Source organism: Taudactylus pleione, unplaced genomic scaffold (genome assembly GCF_031769625.1).
Source record: "Taudactylus pleione unplaced genomic scaffold, aTauple2 ptg000545l, whole genome shotgun sequence".
Classification (NCBI taxonomy): Eukaryota; Metazoa; Chordata; class Amphibia; order Anura; family Myobatrachidae; genus Taudactylus; species Taudactylus pleione.
In genome coordinates, this window is record NW_028284947.1 from 6111000 (window position 1) to 6121491 (window position 10492).

Sequence of the window (10492 nt, forward strand, 5' to 3'; positions counted from 1 at the left end):
GCCCAGGGGTGGCGGGGATAGCCCCTGGCTGTAAGCCTAGGCCAGGGGTGCCCTGGAGAGGGGGACCCCTTTATTGGGGGGGTCCCAACTCCTCAGGGATCCCTGGCCTGGGCTGACTAGCGGTCAGGACTGATGCTGCTGCTGGGGGGCCCGGTGAAAGGGCTCCCCTGGCTGTGGCATCAGCCCCCTGCTAGAAAGGGTCCAGTGCTGGTTCTGGGAATTACAAGGGGACCCTACGCATTTTTTTCCCTTGTAATTCCAGAACAAGGACTGGTTCCCAGAGCCCAGTGCTGGTTGTACTAAGTACAGTGGAACCCTACGCATTTTTTTCCCTGTACTTAGACAACCAAGCCTGGCTATGAAAAGTCAGGGGCTGGTTCTGTTTTAGGGGGGGACCTCACATAAATTTTTTATTTAAAATTAACCCTTACAACACACTAGCCATTAATAAACATACACAAATCACACTGTCAAAGGGCTGCTGCCCAAAAAATAAATAAACAATTTTGTTTGTGTGCGTGTTAGCCACACCTGTCATCGGTGTAGGTGCACAAGGGTGCTGTGCTCCTGTCTGTCAAGGGCTGCTGCCCAAAAAATATAAATAAAACCGACAATTTTTTTGTGTGTGCGTGATAGCCACACCTGGCTGTCACTGTCATCGGCGTAGCTGCGCAGGGGTGCTGTGCTGCCGTCTGTCAAGGGCTGCTGGCTCCCCCCCCAAAAAAATAGTGTGCGTGTTAGCCACACCTGGCTGTCACTGTCATCGGCCAAGGTGCGCAGTGGTGCTGTTCTCCTGTCAGTCAAGGACTGCTGCCCAAAAAATAAATATAAAAGCAACAATTTTTTGTGTGCATGATAGCCACACTTGGCTGTCACTGTCATCGGGCTAGCTGCGCAGGGGTGCTGTGCTGCTGTCTGTCAAGGGGCTGCTGGCCCAAAAATAAAAATACAATATTTTTTGGGGTGTGTATTAGCCACACCTGTCATTGGCATAGGTGCGCAGGGGTGCTGTGCTCCTGTCTATCAAGGGCTGCTGCCCAAAAAATAACAATAAAACCAAATTATTTTTGTGTGCATGATAGCCACACCTGGCTATCTCTGTCATCGGCGTAGCTGCGCAGGGGTGCTGTGCTGCTGTCTGTCAAGGGCTGCTGCCAAAAAATTTAAATAAAACCAACAATGTTTTTGTGTGCATGATAGCCACACCTGGCTGTCACTGTCATTGGTGTAGCTGCGCAGGGGTGCTGTGCTGCTGTCTGTCAAGGGGTGCTGCCAAAATAAAAAATTTTAATGGTGATTTCAATGGTGTCCACTGGCTGAGATCCATCTCATCTGAGGGTTGGGTTTTCCTCATGCAAATAAGACAATTCACATCCAGAAGGTGACTCTTATGTTTAGCCGTGGTGTTAGTCTATTTTTTGGCAGAGTTTGCACAATCTTGGGGGCACCATGATTAATCAGACAGATCACCCAGGGTAAACATCTTATCTGGTGTTGTATCTATTTCTATTAAACCTTTGTGTGTGAGTTTAATCATCTGCCGCTTGTGGTGGAGCTCTTTTTCTGCTTTCTAAATGATCTCCAGAGTATCCTGTCTCTCTTGGTTTCTCCAATTTGTCAGCTCCAGTCCAGCCATTACTGTTGGGCTCTACTGAACAAGATATTGTGGGGTTATCTCCCCTAGTACCACACAGTGAAGAGGAGACTTCTGTAGTTATTTTTGTACCTCACACCAGTATTTACAAGTTATAAATTTCATTCTCTGCATTCCTTGCCAATTTTTTTCAATGTTTCCAGATGCACATAAAGATTTTTATCTCCTAAACTCTCTTCAACAGAACTTCATATAGTGTCTCTACTGTGGTGGTCCGAATCTCTTTAGGTGACTTGCCTGAAGCCAGCATCAGGGAGGAGAGAGTCTTCATTCTTTTACACTTTTTCTTTTTTGACATTCCCATGGGCTGTGATACGTTTAGGGATTCTTTACTCACCAACAGGTCTCTTGTCCTTTTTGTATCAAGCATAGTGGTTAAGTGTGTCTGAGATTGTTCTCCATTCTCTTCATGTATTATATCACCATCATCATCCTGGATGAGAATGTGCTCTCCCTGACCCATCTGGTCAGAACAACTCTCCAGCTCATCCAGTATCTGTACTCTTTGGAATCTGCATTCCAGTATCCTAACAGCTGGCAAGTTTGGTCTTCTTTCTTAGTTTTAACAGGAGAGACTCTGTTCATCATCCAGTGTATCTTCTCAAACATTGAGGTATTGTTCAGAGTAAGTGCATTCACATTTTTAGAAATATGGTTATCCAGTAAATGCTCTGTCTGCCATTTCACATGAGGAGATTTCAGCACAGAGATAAACTGTACATCGGGATTAGGATCAGACAAGGTGTTAAATGGAGTTTCCACCACAAATTTTTCAAATAATCCCAATGGTCTGTAACATTCATGGTTCTGTGGTGACACAACAGGGTTAGCGGGATCCACATAAAATGGTTTTTCCATTTTCTCACTTTCTTGATAGACCTCCGCACCGCTTTCTCTGGAGCTGCCACACATAGTAAACCAGCTGTGTCAGCACGGCCACCGCTTCTATAGCTTCAATTTGAAGGCCACTAACTAGGTTGGGAAATGCCTTTACAGAAGATAATCCAAAGGATTATTTAAATCAATTGTTTATTTCTTTTTGGAAAGCATGCTTCCTGGTCCCCTTCTGGGATGAAAAAAAATCCACACAGCAAGCAGGCATGGTGCTCAAGAATTCCCAAGAAAGACACATTGTAAGACTTAAACCTTAAATCTGAAATATTGCATTTAATGCTCTGTTCCGCTTGTTCACATATCTGATATTGTTAAGTGGACAGTGGGAACAATGGCAGTTTGAACTAAGGTCCTCATTCAGAGCCACTCGCTAGCGACAGTACGCTCGTTCCGAGCGATGTTCGCACATCTGCGCATGCGTACGGATCGTTATACGCATGCGCGAACCAGTCAGTGCGGCCGAAATTCATGTGCTCGCAATATAGCGAATGCCTGCTATTTTGAGTGACAGAAGGAGGCGTATGTGGGTGGTAACAGGGGAAGGTGCTTGAAAATGGGGAGTGGAGATCCGAACGCAGGCGTGCTTAAAGGTCAAAACGGGCGTTTTAAGGGAGTGCATAATTAATCCAGCAGCGTCATTGACCACGTCACTTGATTTTTTTTAACTCAGAACTGCTCGCAAAATACTGGTTGAAAAAACCAACCACAAGAATAGCAAGCAGTTCATACGCTGGTCGATGTACTCGATTAATCTAATAAATAGCGGACATGACGTATGGTGCGAGCGGCCAGGGGGCGTTTTTAACAAATAAATGAGCGTATGTTTTGCTCGCTCGTTCAGACTTAGAGGTGTGAACAGACTGCAATTTGCGAACGGATCATTTGAATAGCCACCCCTTGTTTTTGAACGAACGACCGCAAATAGCGAACGGGTCTGAATCAGGTCCTAAGGCCACTAAAACTAACTGATTTTTTTAATGTCCCTGTATAGGTGGGGAAATGCCTTTACAGAAGATAATTCAAAGGATTATTTAAGTCAATTGATTTTGGAAGCACTTTTCCTGGTCCACTTCTGGGATGAAATCCACTCCTAGCCGCAGAAGCAGGTGCAGGATTCTCAAGAAAGACACAACATAAGGCCTTAAATCAGGGGAAGCAAACCTCGGTCCTCGAGAGCTCACGTTTTTTTTGGGCCTAATATGGATGAAAACAATATAGTGAGCTGTGAGGTGTTCGAAATTGACTGGAAACGAGTGGAAATAAATGTTATTGAGGTTAATAATACTGTAGGAAGAAAAAAAAGCCAATTTTATGTGATTTTAGCTGTTTTTATGATTTTTTTAAGAAAAAATACAGATCCAAAACTGAAATACAAAACACGGAGGTGAGGTTTTGGCAAAAAACCAATCCAGAACCAAAACCAGGGGAGATCCAAAACACGGGGGTCAGTGCACATCTCTAAGTTTCAATGGCCCTGGCCTCCAAATGGTCCAGCCCACCGGGAAAACTCCAGATGAGGTCAATGGCCAATCTGCCCCTGCCTGGGTCTGATTAGCAGCTGTACACAGTGCTGTGCGAAATTATGCAAATGTTGCAGCTGCCAGGATTTGTACTGAGACGGCCATTTGCTGTTTTGCAAATCCAGGCATTTGCGTACCAAGACACAGTCAATCGCAGGTCATTCCATTATCACAGTTCTAAGTTACCCTATGGCTACTCAGAATGGCCATGGGTACTGAGACGCTGGCGACATTTTCACTGCATACAGGATCGCAGACACAGACTATGACACACCCAGAAAATGGTCATGATACGCCTGTGTTATTTGCCGTCACTCACTGTTACCTCCTACAACCGCTCCCCAACTGTCAATCACACTGCGAGCGACTACAATAATGTACCTTGACGAATGTTCAATCCAACAAGGGGCAAATTTACTAATGAGTGTTAAGCATTCTAACACTCGTTACTAATGTTATTTGTGCCACTGCTATTTATTATTATTTTTTCTCTGGTGTCTTTTAATGGGCATATTTATCATATTACTATTTATATACAGTATATGGGCTTCTTTATTTAACAATGTGTGTTTTTTCTCATTTACCGCTGGTTGCGACTGTCTGGACTTGCTGGGTATTTCTGCCTTTCATCTGCGCTGGGAAACACTGTTGTCCTGGCGGGTAGTCAGAGGCTTCCGTGCCTCCTCCTATAATACTTAGCGGTGCCTCCCTCTCCTAGCAACTGCATTCAGGAAGTTGTCTTCTCCAGTGAGGCTGATGTGATCAGAGGCAGTGTTGCTCTTAATAAAAGAACTCAAACTAAATAATAGTTAAAAAAAACTGAAATAGCGCGGAGAATTGACGGGAAAACAAATGAAAATTAACTGACCATTTCGGATTCGTTAATAAATCGTGCCCATAGACGCATGCACAGTTTACTGATAACCACTCAACTGCGGAAATAACGGCATTGCGTACATCTGTGAATCAGCCCTTATTTCTTTAAACAATTTTACAAATATTTAGCTACAGTATTTAGGAGGGTACATACATTTTCTTATTGTTGATGCTATCAACAGTCAATATGTCAACAGCATTCTATCAAATGGAGATTGTAGACACAGGGCCTGATTCAGACCCGCTCGCAAGCGGGTCGATGGCTGGGCAGTGTGCACGCGGGAGCCCCGGAGCGAGCGAGACATCACTCGCTCCGGCACTCGCATCCAAAAGGGGCTGCTGTCGATGTTGATTGACAGCTCGCCCAGTTTGATAGGCGCGTCGGGGGGGGGGGGCTGGCCAAACGGAGGCTTTCCCGAAGGAATGCCTGCCGTTTGGGGACGGCCCCACTAACATCACGAGTGATGTCAGTGGTGAGCTTCTGGCTCAATTAGAGCCGGAAGCTCACTGGGGCTTGCAGCAGACGAGACCCTGCCACAAGGCAGATGAGACCCTACCCGCAATGCTGCTGAGAGGGGGAGGACTGTCTAGGATGGCATGCCCGTGCAGGGCCGGCCCGCCCTTTACGCCAACTACCCAGGTGCGTAAAACGCCAGCCGGCAGAGGGCGCTGCCACGAGTAGCCGCGTGGGAACAGACAGTGAAGTAGAGAGACAACTTTCTAGCTCCGCCGCCACACCGAACCACCCATTACGCATGCTCTCTGTGTGCCAGGCTGCCTGTGAGGGGAAGAAGCGCTCAGCTGAAGAGGAGCAGCATGCTTACACAGGAGCAGGTGGACGCCGCGGCCGAATCACCTGACTGTGGCACATGGGTGTAGCCTCAATTTACAGTTGTGGACCGGTAGAGAAAACCAGCGTGAAGTCGCCTGTACTGGACCCTGAAGGACTGGAGCAGAGAAGTGAGGCAGCACTACTTACTAGCTATAAGTGTAGCTGCTGTAGAGAACGGATGGGGGATCTGTAAATTGCACTTAGTAAGACTGGGGTGGTGGGGATCTCTACATTGCATTTACTAAGGGTGGGATGGGGGGATCTGTACATTGCACATTCGGCAAGGCTAGGGTGAGGGGATCTGTATATTGCATCTAGTAAGGGTGTGGGTGTTTGTGGGGGGGGGGTAAATATGTGCATAGAATTTAGGGTGGTGAGCTGAAATGCGCCCAGCACATTGGTCGGGCTTAGTAGTTTGTGACTGTGAAGAGACCACCAGACTAGTGACAGCCTATTACAGGCTTAGTGGTAAGTATCTGGGGAGGGGGGATCTATTAATATTATTTGAGAGAGGTGTGGGGTGTATTATTATTAGGGGTGTGGGTATATTAATGTGATCTCAGGGGTGGGGGTGTAATATGTGGTGTGGGGTTATATTATTGTTATTTGAGAGGTGTGCTGGGTAGTATGTGGGGTCGGGTGCATTATCTGGTGTGGGGCTATATTTTATTTTAAGGGTGTGATGTGTATTATTATGTGGGGTGGGTGTGTTATTTTGGGTGGGTATTTATTAATGTTATTTGAGGGGTGTGCTGTGTATTATGTGGGGCAGGGGTGTATTATGTGGAGTGGGGCTTAATAATGTTACTTTAGTGATGTGATGTGTATTATGTGGAGTGGAGGTGTATTATGTGGATTGGTAGGTATATTAATGTGATCTGAGGAGTGGGGGTGTATTATGTGGTGTGGTCCGGGTATATTATTGTTATTTGAGATGTGTGGGGTGTATTATTATGTGTAGTGATGGGTGGTGGATTATTAATGTTATTTGAGGGGTGTGCTGTGTAAGGTTATGTTTGGTGGGGATGTGTTATGTGGGATGGGGGTTATTAATATTATTTGAGAGGTGTGAGGTGTATTATTATGTGGGGTGGGGGTATATTAATGTGATCTGAGGAGTGGGGGTGTATTTCGTGGTGTGGTTTATTGTTATTTGAGGGGTGTGCTGTGTATTATCATGTGGGTTGGGGGTGTATTATGTTTACCCCTAGACCATGCTCCTTTATTTTTTTCTGGGTGCGTGCATTCGGCTCGTGCATTGGTACCTCTTGGGGCACGAAAATAATAATTTGCTTACCTAAAAAATTGTCTCGGCCAGCCCTGTGCCCGTGGCACATGCCTCCACTTTGCAGTGATTGAACGCATTTATTAAATGGTGACCCAACCACCCCTTGGCCCTGCCAGTCCTAGAGGGGGAATAAACAAATTACCAAGGCCTCTGTAGCGGCCTCCGAATACGAGGTTGATGTAACTACTGTAACTGCGACGCCACTATGAAGGTATGGGGCACAGACCCACTGTCTACAGTGGTATTGTCACTCCAGTATCCAGGGCTGCCCAATCTCTAGGTGGCCCACACAGCCTCAGTGATATGCAAACTGCTTGCTGAATATCAATGAAAACTATTTGTTGGCCAAAATAGACCATTTCCTCTGCAATATATTGTTCTGCTTTGGATTCTTAGAACACAATAAATGATAAGAAATAATAAGTAGACCAACTTTTCCAGTGTGAAATGTGTCCTAACACGAGGTAGAAGAAGAGACAATCAAATTAAGCCTTCTTCTCTAGAATTAATATTATATAGTTGACATCAATAATGATAGATAGATAGATAGATAGATAGATAGATAGATAGATAGATAGATAGATAGATAGATAGATAGATAGATAGATAGATAGATAGATAGATAGATAGATAGATAGATAGATAGAACCTGTAGATAGATTTTAATTAACAACACTGCTTCACTATTAGGGGCATACTGTATTTACTAAAGTGCAGGTTTCTAGCAGTGGAGATGTTGCTTCTAGCAACCAATCAGATTCTAATTAACATTTCTTTAGCACCTTCTAGAAGATAATATCTAGGGGTAAATTTACTAAAGTGCAGGTTTTTAGAAGTGGAGATGTTGCCCATAGCAACCAATCAGATTCTAGCTATTATCTTCTAGAAGGTGCTAGTTAAATGTTGAGTAGAATCTGATTGGTCAATATGGGCAACATCTCCATTTCTTAAAACCCGCACTTAATAAATATACCTCTTAGAAACAATATAAAATTATTAAGAAGGAAATATAATCTAGAATGGGACCTTAGACTGTTAAAAAGTATAATAAAGTTCAAATCTAGGGCTTATAGATATAACAAACTATTTAGACTTGTAGCAGCCAAGGTATATAGGCCCTGATTCAGAGCCGGACGCTCTGACCAGAGCGCTCGCTCTGAATCAGGGCCCACCTCCATTAAAATGGAGCGTCCTCCTGGACGCTCGTATAGCTGTGGGTCACCACCCACAGCATATACGAGCGTCCAACAAGATGGTCGCGATGATCTTGACCATCGCGACCATCGGACTTGCGAGTGAAACCCTGTGGTCGGGTTTCTCAACCGCAAGCCCTGGAGTGATTTTGGCTCTATCAGAGCCAAAATCAATCCCACTGACATCACTAGTGATGTCAGTGGGGCCGGCTTCAGACGGTAGGCGTTCCCATGGGAACGCCTCCGTCTGGCAGGCACGCCCCCGGCACGCCCACCAAAGGGGGCGTGCTGTCAGTCACCATCGACAGCACGCCCCCTTTGGTGAGACACTCCGAGCGAAGGAAAGTCCTTCGCTCGCCGGGTCTCGCGCATGCGCACGACGGAGCTCCCTCCGTCATACGCAGTGGGGAACATCGACCCACTTGCGAGCGTACTGCTGCTCGCGAGTGGGTCTGAATGACCCCCATAGTGTGGTATATAAGCCTTCAAATCTTTAGAAACATCACTAGAGTAATGTATGAATAAATCAGGTTATTTATTATACTCCTTTTGAGGAATTCTCAATTCGTTCAGTGGAGATCCTGCTGTGAAATAATTGCCAGCCTACCAGTTATTGATAAAAAGTAAAATGTTGTTCAATACAGATGCGTAATTGTAATGAGTGCAGAGCATGCGGTGCACACGGGCCCGAGAGTCAGGGGGTTCCCACACTGCTCATACTGTACTGGCGTCACTAGGGGGTGCCACACCCGGTGACGCTTCTGTCATCTTGGAACCATTGACTATACTTACCTTTCCATCAGAGCTTCAGAAATCACTGGAATAATGGAGCTGGCACCATTTTTGCGGAGAGATGCACAAATGCGCAGCCAGAGTATTCTAAGCACATGCACCGGCTTGAGGGGGACCTTCGTGGAGGCTGCTCATGGCATCCTCCTTTGAGGCAATGCCTACTCTTTGATATAATCATTTATAGCAAGCAGAGTGCAGTAATGGAAATACTGTATGCACTCAAAGCTCCATAGATAACCACAATTTAATATGGACGGATCAAGCCAGTGGTTGGTTTAGAAACAAGTCTCCCTGATCGCTCCATGGCGAATAGGCTGTGTACATGTGTACGAAGTACCTAGTCTATAAATATATTTGTAAAGCACCCTCCTAATTATAGAGAGGTGATAACCTAAACAGATAGGTGATGACATAGATAAACAATGATAAATATACTGTATGCTTTATAGACAGAGATAGATCAACATGGACCAACAGGACTGAATCACAGTAGCACACCAATCCATTTTGCGGGCCTATCTTGCTATTTTTGGCGCTGCTCCGTAGCTGAGCATGTAACATTCAGTAATAATGGGTGATTTGGGGGCCTTTTCATCAACACTAAAATATCGATGGAGGTAATTAGGTTTAGAACTCGCATGGAGTTCTACCTAATTACCTGAGGAATTCATCATTCCTCCTCTCCATCAGTATCTATTCCGAGAAGCTGTCATTTTTGCAATGACAGCTTTTCAGAAAATAGATACTTTTCCCTATCTACTCTACCTTACCGCAGCTGGAATCAGTGCTGCGCATACACCGTTACATTCACAAAAGCAGCGCATGTGCAGCACTGATTACAGCTGCGGTAATTCTGTGTCCGTCCCACCCCCCCGCTCCCCTCCTCCACCTACCTGGCCGCCTGGACCCCGACCTCGCGCCCGGCTTGCTGAAGATTAACGCAGGTGGACTTAACCAGGAGATATCAGTTATACCTCCTGCGTTAAGTGTTTTATTGAAAACAAATATAACGGTAATTAAGGAAAATGTCCTTAAAAACGTTATTTTAGTGTTGATGAATACGCCCCTTAGAGACATATGTATTTCAGCCACATCGTGCCGTGCAGCTGAGTGGGTGTATCTGGGAGGCAGCAGGGCATTCGCACGTATAATAATTGTTCACCGATCATGTTGTGGGCATGTAGATGGAATTGTGCACTAGTCAGAGATGAGAATAGGCAGAGATCAGTTTCAGACAGATCTCTCACACCAAGGATAGGGATAGGGGCAGTGTGACCACATAGATGTACCCAACTACGAATACCGGCAAATATCCATAATTATAAATGAGAACCCCACGACTAGTACCAGACACCGCCATGTATACGAGATTCATTGATGATGTTATCATCATATGGAAGGGTAGTATAATGGAGTTGGAGACATTTATCGGCCAGATTGATA

At 45.3% G+C, this 10492-nt stretch overlaps 1 pseudogene; it reads right to left on the bottom strand.

Moving 5' to 3' along the window:
* Positions 1-1219: 1219 nt before the first annotated feature.
* Positions 1220-2566, bottom strand: LOC148500839 (uncharacterized; annotated as a pseudogene).
* Between the last annotated feature and the right edge of the window lie 7926 nt (positions 2567-10492).